Source organism: Erythrolamprus reginae, chromosome 1 (genome assembly GCF_031021105.1).
Source record: "Erythrolamprus reginae isolate rEryReg1 chromosome 1, rEryReg1.hap1, whole genome shotgun sequence".
In the NCBI taxonomy this organism is placed as follows: Eukaryota; Metazoa; Chordata; class Lepidosauria; order Squamata; family Dipsadidae; genus Erythrolamprus; species Erythrolamprus reginae.
The window spans coordinates 134,049,767-134,060,575 of record NC_091950.1 but is presented as its reverse complement, the minus strand read 5'-3'; the positions used below and the strand labels follow the sequence as shown (position 1 = coordinate 134,060,575).

At 39.9% G+C, this 10,809-nt stretch overlaps 1 protein-coding gene across 1 annotated transcript in view; it reads left to right on the top strand.

The window, feature by feature from the left end:
• The first annotated feature begins 4,166 nt into the window (after nt 1-4,166).
• The window catches only part of EPS8L2 (EPS8 signaling adaptor L2), a 135,456-nt gene continuing 128,813 nt past the window's right edge, over nt 4,167-10,809 (top strand). Inside the window, exon 1 of the mRNA XM_070765430.1 lies at nt 4,167-4,443. The gene's annotated coding sequence lies outside the window, so the exon portion shown is untranslated. The remainder of the gene's footprint in view (nt 4,444-10,809) is intronic.

Genomic DNA, 10,809 nt, shown 5'->3' with positions numbered 1-10,809 from the left:
TAAATGTTTTACAAATGGATATTATTAAACTCCGTTATTTTTATGTAATCTATCTGTATAAAACAAAGTAGCATCTTAATAGCTCAGAAATTAATCTAGAGCATATATAATATTTTCAAATATACAGTACATATAGATTATTTAATAAATATTTTAAGGCACTCTAGTACCCTTCAGGTATGTTGTGATTGCAATTCCCAGCCAAAAGAGAAAACTGTAGTATCAGATTGGAAAAATGGTTTACATTGATTGCTAAGCATATAGCATATTAGAAGTGCTTTCCTGTATAAAAGTGAAATACTGTAACCTTAAATAATTTTAAATGAACCATGGAGTAGATTTTCCAAATATTTCTATGCTATGCTTCATCTGGTATTTGTGTATATGAACATGAATTGTCACGGTGAAGTCACAATAATTGCTAAAACACTAAGTTTAAAGTATCTAATTAACAAGCATAGCCCTTCTAGAACAGGATCAGCCAGTTTAAACTAAAGCTGCAATAAAAACAAAGAAGCATATGCTTTTTAGATGTCAAAATTCTTGCTTTGGGAGGTGTTTGCTTCAAGGAAAAAAATATTCTATACACAATTTGGTTTTACTATCATTAGCTTAATTTAAAATTTTGCTTTAAAAGGAGGGGGGGAACGTAAGATGCCCTACAGAGATAAAGCTTTGTTGTTTTGCATTATTTTGCTATTTCCAAACCAAACAAAATTAAGAGAAATTAAACCAAAGCAAAGTACTTGATTTCAGAAGACACAGTAAGCAAATTTCTGTCCAACACAGTAAGTTATACTGCTTAAGGTAACTAAGGGAGGACTCTTCACTTCAATAATAGTTTATGTGGGCTTTGAAGTCTTAATGTACAGAAAATAATAGGATCAGATCCCATAGAAATCAGCCTACACAGATAACAATTTCTGTGTTCATCATAGATAATGCATAAACACAATCTTATTCTGGAATTAGGAATCTGCCAACTATAGCTCTTCCACCTCTTATTAAGTGACATTTAAAATAAGTAGGATATTGCAAATTGATTCATCTATTCTATGGCATTATATATTAATGTAAATAAATCTGTTCTATCCACTAATCTGACTCAGGAAGAGTAAGCATGTGCTTAGAATTAAAAGATTTCAATCCTTTCTTTCAGAGTCTTCACTGCTTGGGTTGGATTGTAAATCTTCAAAGAGGACAGTATGTTGAATAGGCATCTTCTTTCCTACACTCTTCAAATTCCTTCATGCACCAGAATCATGTGGGTCTCTTGTATGTCTACATCTACCATTGTACCCTTGAGAAATCTGCCAATTTAAAATGTTCTGAGCACATTCCCTCTCCCCTTGCAAATTAAAAAGACTCTGGGGGGACAATTCATATTGTTATTGGTATCAATAAGCCATGGCAAGGCACTTTGACATGCATCTGGATATCACAATATTTGAAGTCATTCAATTAACTTCCTTCCTTCTTTCTTTCCTGGAACAGCATATTGCAACTTATTACTCTGAGAACAGCAGTTTGCCTTTATAATGAAAATTAAATTGGTTTCTAATTTGCAAGAGCAAATTGCTGCTTAGTGAAGAAGGGCACATGTCATTGCTAGCACAGTAGGCTCTGGCTAAGCCTAATGGAAGTTTTTCAATCACCCAGGAAAAGCATCACCATAATAACAGTTACAAAAAAGATTTTTCCATCTTCTGTTGGTCTATTTAGTCTTTCAAACAAATTTGGGATTTTTATAAATGTACCTCTTGTTCTACGGTTACAATAGAACTCTCATCTTTCTGTAGTCTGTCCTGTGTAATCAAAATTATAAATCATAAACTGATTTTTTTTTGTTTCACACAAAATATCCACATGGGGTTTCCAATTAATGATAAATATGCATCATCAGAAGTGCAGAAAAAACAATTACAGTATTGCCAACTTGCCTTCCATTGAGGACTTATATACTGCACAAGTCAAAAAGAGACCATGAAAATATTTACTGACCCCTCGCATTCTGGACATAAATTGTTTCAATTCCTACCCTCAAAATGAAGCTAGAGATTATTGCACACCAAGACACAAGAACAGGTTTTTTCCTGAATGCCATCTGCTAAACAAATAATTCCCTCACCTCTGTCAAACTATTCACAAAGGTTGCATTACTATTATTATTAGTCTTCTGATCATTCCTATCACCCATCTCCTCTCACTATTGACTGTATGACACTAACTTTTTGCTTGTATCCTTACAATTTATATTAGTATTGATTGTTTCCAGATTGCTTACTTGAACCCTATGACAATCATTAAGTGTTTTACCTCAGATTCTTGACAACGTATCTTTTATGTACAGCTGAGAGCATATGAACCAATGACAAATTCTTTGTGTGTCCAATCACACTTGGCCAATTAAAAATTATATTACAGTATATTATACGGATAATAGTAAAGAAATGCAAAGGGAGCCATCCAGCTCAGCTCTTCCTTGTGGTAGAAGATGATCAACACTGACAAGCTACTTAAAAATGAAATATGTTACAACAGAGCAGAGTAAGAGTTGGAAGTGACCTTGTGGGTTATCTAGTCCAACTCCTCCACCCCCCCAAGCAGGAGACCCTACACTATTTCTGGCAGATAGTAGTCTCTTCTTGAAAGCTTCCAGTGATGAAGCTCCCACAACTTCTGAAGGCAAGCTGTTCCATTGGTTGATTGCTCTCACAGTCAGAACATTTCTCCTTATTTCTAGGTTGTTTAACTAAGCAAAATACATTAAAAAGTGTCCACAGATGCTTTATGAGAAGAGCCCTCCACTCTACTCAAACCAGAATATATTAGGCAAACAGACTTGAAAATCCTAGGCTTAGAAAGCTTAGAACTACATCGCCTTTGACATGACCTAAGCATAGCCATAAAATCATCTGCTACAGCATCCTGCCAACAACTACTTCAGCTTCAACCAGAACAATATGTGAGCCCACAACACATAAAAAACTCAAACTGAACTGCTCCAAACTTGATTGTAGAAAATAAGACTTCAGTAACCGAGTAGTTAATGCCTGGACCTCACTGCTGGACTCTGTAGTTTCATCACCAAATCCCCAAACCCTTACCTTTAGATTGTCCACTGTTGACCTCACCCAATTCCTAAGAGGTCAATAAGGGGTGTGAGTAAATACACCAGCATGCCTACCGTCCCTATCCCAATGTTTCCCTCTTAGTAGTACCCATCACATGCATATAAACAGCGTTATATCTATGTATACTACCAATACATACTTGTCAAATTAATTAATTAATAAAAAACAAACTACTGGTAATTTTCTGTTTTCTTGCCACCAATACTGAACGTTTCTGACTTCCCAGCAGAATTTAATGTACACCCTGGTGTCCCTACACACAGCCCATGATCTAAACGCTTCGGTGCTTCTAGGAAACCAGCTACTTATACAATATTAAACGACCAAAGGCAATGCCGCTTCTACTGAGAAATTAACGGGGTCAACTTTAGCCAGCCTCCTTCTCAGGAAACATGCCTAGACTCGAAGCTGTTAAAACTTTCTCCGCCGCCTCCAACTCCGGTCCAGGCCAAGGCCTGCTGTTCTGAAAGGCAGCCGCTTCCAACGGAACCACACTGGGGCTGAGCTGGAGCGCTCCCTTCCTCCTGCTTCCCTCCCGCCGCCTGCTTCTCTCAGGCCCTTTGCTAGGTTGACACTCCACACGGCCGGGGCTGAGCGGTGCAACGGGCCCCGGGGTGGGGGGGAGGCTGTAAAACGACGCCCCTCAGGAGCAGCCTTGGCACGCGGCCGCCTTTCACACGGCGGCGGCCGGGCGCTCGTGTGGCAACCGCGGCCAGTGATGTGTGTGTGTGTCCTCACTTTTGTGAGCTTTTATTTTATCCTCACTTGTGTGTATGTATGAGGGGCAAGAAAGTTTGTGTGTGTGTGTGGGGGGGAGGCTGCAGATAAATAATGGCTCGGCTCTCCTCCCTTCCCCGCCACCTCGGGGAAATAAAACGGGACTCCAAAGCGGAGGCCAGCCCGGGACTCAGCAGCGCCGCGCCAGGGGTCAGCAGAGATCCCGGGCTGGCCTGACAGGGAAAAGGAGTAACCTGTGGCTACCATAACTCCTCCTCCTCCAGCACCACCCCGCCTCTTTCCCTCGCTGGGCGAGGAGAAAAAAAAGCCGTTCTCCTTCCACCTGCTCGCGCCGGAGAAGCTGGGTCGCCCGGACACGGAAAAAAGAGAAGGAGGCAGCGGCGCTGGTGAAAAAGAGAAGGACGCGGGCTGACGACAACCCTGCATTCCCCCCCCCCCCCCCGTGAACGGGGGCTGAGCTATGGCAGGACTCTGGGTCGACTGAAGACGAACGAGGGGATCGCGAACGGGAAAAAGTGTTTTCAAGGACCGGCGGCGAAGCAGGAGGGTCCGCCTGCCTGATCCAGCTTAGGTGAGTAGTGTAGTTGCCTCCCCCAAAGATACGGGGAGAAACTATAGTTATATAGTTATATATATATGCAGATTATATATACAAATATATGTATATTTGCACTCTTCTCACCTGGAAAAAGGGAGCCGAAACTCAACCTTGGAGGAAGTTCAATACGGAAAACTGAGGGGGGGGGGGAGCATTTTCTCAGTGTCGTTGATGTGCCATTATAAATCCATCCCGGTCTTTGAAAGATCCAGGACAGCAAGTTTTCCTGAGCGTGGGAAGGCTCTGCCTCGGGGAGAGCGATATTTTATTTTCGGTTTACACAACTGCCGAATATGGATCAGCTGGGATTTCTAACCAGTTTGGTCGGAGTTTTTGTCAGTATCCAGTTCAGAACAAGAAATAGGGCTGAGTTTTATGGAACCCGTTTTTCTGAACTTCGCAGTTATCCTTTGCCTGGGTGGCAAAGGATATTCTCTCTCTCTCTCTCTCATCTATCTATCTATCTATCTATCTATCTATCTATCTATCTATCTATCTATCTATCTATCTATCTAATCTATCTATCTGCACATACATACATACATGCATGCATACATACACATATACATATATATCACCCGCTCTCCCTATTTCTCCCTCCCTCCTCTCTCCCTGTCTCCTTCCCATCCCATTTCTTCTCTCCAGTAAAAGAAAAAGTTTTCTTAAATGTTTTCTGATAGAAATCCTGGGGCTTAAATCACTATATCATCAGACAGATAGAACAATTGACCATAATTGTTGCTTGACTTTAATTAGGATAATTTGATATAAGGTTTAATGGCAGGATCTCTCTCCCTCTCTACCCCCACCCCCACCCCATTTCTTCTCTCCAGTAAAAGAAAAAGTTTTCTTTTTAAAATGTTTTCTGATATAAAATCCTGGGGATTAAATCACTATATCATCAGACAGCTAGAACAATTGACCATAATTGTTGCTTGACTTTAATTAGGATAATTTGATATAAGGTTTAATGGCAGGATGTCTCATCCATATTGAATATTTAACTGCCTAGAAGCATAAACACGAGAGTTTTCTTTTCTCACCCACAAATTACAAGCCTACGTGAGGGCAGAGTACATGATTACACCTTTTGTACCTTGGGATTAGATACAAATGTTCATATGAAAGAACAGGATATTTTTATAAATTGTTATCTTAGCCTTGACAGCTGCTCAGTAGGTACATTATTGAAGTTATAGGAAGTATACACAAAGATGCTGTTAACAAATCATAGAAATGTGGATATTTCTGGCCAGGCACACAAAGGAGAAGTAAAACATTGCCTGGCTTTTATCAAACTATAAACAATCAAACCACTCTGTATCTCTATATTTAAAAACATAGCTAAATTTCAAAACTTCTGATATGAAATGTCTGAGCATTCCAAGTATCTGAATTTTCTAACTATCACCCTATATTTTTATGGGAGAATGCTTAAACAAATATTAAGCATATCAGAGTTTTCAAGTTTTCAAAAATGTTTTACTGCATTAACCTGATTTAATTCTGTGATTGTCTAGAGGAAAGAATGGCCCCATTTAGAAGTCCCCTTTGATTGCTATTTTTGGTTAAAAGGATCTGTTACAAAACAAGAGGTTGGAATATATTAGCATTGCTGTGGAAAAATATAAGAAAGGGTTCAAGATGGTCTGTGTAGTAAGCAAAATGAAAACAAACTTGGGGCGGATTCATTTTCCAATACTGTAATACAGCAGAGTTGTTTTTCTATTACTTCTTTGTATGTTGTTTTGCTAAAGTTGTAAGGCCAGAATTATGTGGTGGGGTACAAAAACTGTGGCTTATTTTAGCACAATTGGTAAAAGAGGTCCACATCCTTGATTGGTCCTGGATCCAATTGTAATTGTAATATACAGTATATATAAATGAGCTATATTACTATACACACACACGCATAGCCATACTGATCAGTGCTTACACACTTACAATGATGAACCTGGATGAAATAAAGGACAAGTTTTATGAAGATCTTGTTGCCCTACTTTTATCCATGAGGCACATCGACAAGCTGATTCTGAGAGTAGGATCCGATCACTCTGCCTGGGATGCGTCACTGGAAAAAATGGAATTGGCAAATGTAACAGCAGTGGCCTATTACTACTGAAGACATGTGCGGCTCACGATCTGATCATCACCAATACCCTCTTTTGTCTGCTCACTTGCAAAAAAATGTCCTGGATGTACCCACTCTCCAAGCACTGGCATCTTATTGATTATGTCATTGTGCGGAGGAAAGACAGACAGGATGTAAGGGTGACCAAGGCCATGCCGACTGCTGACTGTTGGACTGACCATAGACTCATCATCTCCAAATTAAGCTATCACATCAAGCCAAAGAGACGTTCACAGGGAAACAAAGATCCCTGGACACTGGTTGATGGCCTGTAGGGTTTTAGTGTGATGGTAGGAAGTCCAAGCTGTGGTTGATAAGCTGCAATGAAAGGGATCGATGTCCTTTTCCTTCACAAATGGCGTCAAGCAAGGGTGCATGTTGGCATGGACTTTGTTCAGCATAATGTTTTCAGCCATGCTGCCAGATGCCTTCCAGAACACTTCCTTGTGAGTTAGCCTGAGATACAGGACTAAGGGGAAACTGTTCAACCTGCGAAGACTCCAGGCTATCACCAAGATAAAGGAGACTGTGCTACATGACTGTGCCCTGAATGCTGGATCAGAGCAGGAAATGCAAACCAGTGTGGATAATTTTGCAGCAGCTTGCGAGAACTTTGGTCTCCTCATCAACATAAAGAAGTGATGCATCAGCCAACTCCGAAAGCCAAATACCAAGAGCCCACCATCACAGTAGAAGGACAAATACTACAAGCAGTGGACCAATTTACATACCTTGGTGGCACCCTCTCCCGTGCAGTGATAATTGACATTGAGGTCAACTGCATAATCGCCAAGGCAAGCTCTGCATTTGGCAAACTAATGACCAACGTGTGGAACCGACGTGGAATAAGCCTTGCTACGAAGCTCAAAGTCTACCAAGCAGTAGTGTTGTATGCCAGTGAGACTTGGACTGTATACAGGAGATATGCTAGGCAATTGAACCACATCATCATCATCATCATCATCATCATTATTTAGATTTGTATGCCGCCCTTCTCCGAATACTTGGGGCGGCTCACAGAATACAAAAAACAATACAACAACAAATCTAATTAATTAAAAATTACTACTAAAATCCTATACATATTAAAATCAATCGGCCAACTCATTCACAGCCACACATTACATCTCATGAACAGGAGAAAGGGGGCTTGATCTAATTGCCCCTTTCCTGGCGACATAAATGAATCTTGAGACTCTTGCAAAAGGCGAGGAGGGTGGGGGCAGTGCGAATCTCTGGAGGGAGCTTATTCCAAAAGGCCAGGGCTGCCACATAGAAGGCTCTTCCCCTGGGCCCCGCCAGACGACATTTTCTGACCGACGGGACCTGGAGAAGGCCAACTCTGTGGGACCTAACCGGTTGCTGGGATTCATGCAGCAGAAGGCGGTCCCGTAGCATGACCTGCCTCCGTAGAATTCTGAGGATCCAGTGGCAGGATAAGGTGCCTGACACTGAGATCCTCTCCAGAGCAGGCCTGCCATCAATTCCCACCCTTCCAACGAAAGCCCAGACATGCTGGGCAGGTCATATTGCTAGGATGCCAGACCATCGCATCCCTAAACGTCTGTATGGTGAGCTGTCTAAAGGAAAGTGATCACACAGGGGACAAAGGAAGCTATACAAAGACATGTGGAAAGCCTCCTTCAAGTCCCTCTATATCGACACCACCTCCTGGGAAACCCTGGCGCAAGATTGACCAAACTTGATCCACCAAGGCTGCCAGATATCTGAGGCCAGAAGAACATTCATAGCAGAAGAGAATGCGAGCACTCCACAAAGCCAGGGCTGCAAATGCTGCGACAGTGGTGCCCACACATGTCTGCCCAACTTATGGCAGAACATTTCGTGCCTATAAAGGCCTTACCAGCCACCTGCAGACACATTGTGTACAGCCCACAACCCGTTAGATGTCAAGGTCCTCTTCTAACACGATGGATGGACATCGTTACAATATTTTAATGAAAGTTTAAGAAAGCATTTCTCATGGTACTTTAAGGTCACTTACAGTCCTTTTGCACCTGATGGATGCAAAAGCATAATCCAGCCTTTTATTATACTTCACAAGATGATTTTAAATAATGGCCTTCAGGAACATGCAGTATAGAAATTTACTTCCTGTCTTTCAGATTTTTGCCAGGATTGAAAGGGTTCAAAATTTGGTAGGCCTTGTAGGTCTATTTTTTCAAAATACTTTTTATTTGAAAAGAAATTATGCAGTCATACTCAGTAGGATTCCAGTCAGTGATAAACACTGTAAGTTTCTGGAACAGTGTTTATCAGCTGAGCCCCATAGCGAGTCTCCACCCTCATATCAGCATGAACTGCCAAGTTATGAGGATTGTTTAAGTTTCAGGTCCAGTATCGGATTAAAATATGATCAGACAGCCAGAGCAGCCCAGTTGAAAGAGGGGAGGAAACCTGTATAAACTTGTGTTCAAACCCTTGCTCAGTCTTGAAGGATTTCTAGAAATTGCAACTTCCTAACATTAGGATTTCCGCTACAAAATAAGTGTGCCTATGCCTTTCCAGGATTTCTGCAAAGAGGCAAAGTGAGATAAGAATTTATTCTTTTTTGTTCATTCAAAAAAAAAAAAAGAATTCATTCAGTCAGTTGATTGTGTTATAAGACCAGAACAAGCATGTCCATGTCTATACTTATAAATCTATCTCAAGAAACCAGTAAATTAAAATTGAGATAAAATTAAAATACATCTATAATACAACCTGGCTACCATAGAACCACAGAATAAATTCCAAAAGGAACACTCAACATCTAGGCTATAAAGAGGTTATACCTAAAATTACAAAAATGTGAAGACATTTATTTTACACAGGGTGTGATAATATCTGAAGTTATATAACATTTGATAATATTGATAATATAAAATTAAAAAAAATCATGTAGCAGAAACCTGGCCTGTTAAGGTCCAGCAAAGATAGGAATTGTAAGAAATTCTCTACAGGCAGTACCTTCTATAAGAAATAAATATTTAGGCAGGCAGGCTGACAGTAAACACACTAATATTTGTTCTAAGCCTAATAAAATAACAAACTTTTTTTTTTTAAAAAAGCAATTATCGGTACTAATAAATCACAAATACTGATTAATGTTTCAAATAGTTATTTGGCTATTTTTATAAAGGTACATTCTTATTCAGCTTTATTTTATAGCTTTGATATCTGTTATCATTTTTTTGAAATGGCATTTCTACTTCAATGGGTTGACTCTGGGTTGCAGCTTTAAGAAAACTTCAAGTACATTTCTGGTTTATGACAACAACATACTAAAGTATTTCTGGAGAATGGAATTTAAGTGAATTCATATGGAATGAGTAATGCCACTGCCTGTCTGTTATTTCCTGCCAATCTGTTCTGTGATATTTGCATGTTTCTGTGTGTCTCCATCTTACTGTAGAAGTAGGATTATGTTGTTTAGCTATGGCTTGGTACTCCTACCATACTCCCAACAGAAGGCTCCTGGTCTACCATTCAGAGCAGTGGAAGCTTGCAAACTAGCAGTGAATTTACAGTAAATTATCAGGGAACAAAATACTTTGCATATAGTGCTTCTCAGGGTCTCACCCTGTTGAAGAAAAAAACTATATGGGCAATATTGTTTCCTTCACTTTACCTTTCTTTCTCTTCAGCGGTCAATCCACCGATTTTTCTGATACTACATATCTGTGCCTCTGATTACAAAATGAAGCCAGGGGGCTAAGCTTATTTTCAAACAGTTTTAAGAATAACTACAAGTACTTTTAGGTTAATCTGAGAAGTCTGATCTGCAATCAAGTCAGGTCAAAGAACTTGATGATTTCCTTTATTTTGACCCTGAAATATAAATATATGAGTGTGACTGCCATTTCTTATAATATTTTTAAGGGGTTTTAGTTTGTTAATGTTTTAGCCTTAGATAATGTTCGACTTCTTTTACTGTTTTGTATCTATTTATTGTATTCATACTGTTGTTGTAAGCTGCCCTGAGTCCTCCGGGATTGGGCAGCATAGAAGTCGAATAGATAGATAGATAGATAGATAGATAGATAGATAGATAGATAGATAGATAGATAGATAGATAGATAGATACGTATGTAGCACTGATGAAATGCTACTTTTCCAGGGACAAACTACACACATTTTTATCCATACTCACAAAGAGATTGGACAGATTTGTCCTTACTACAAAGCCATAATTCTGCCTTTTTTGA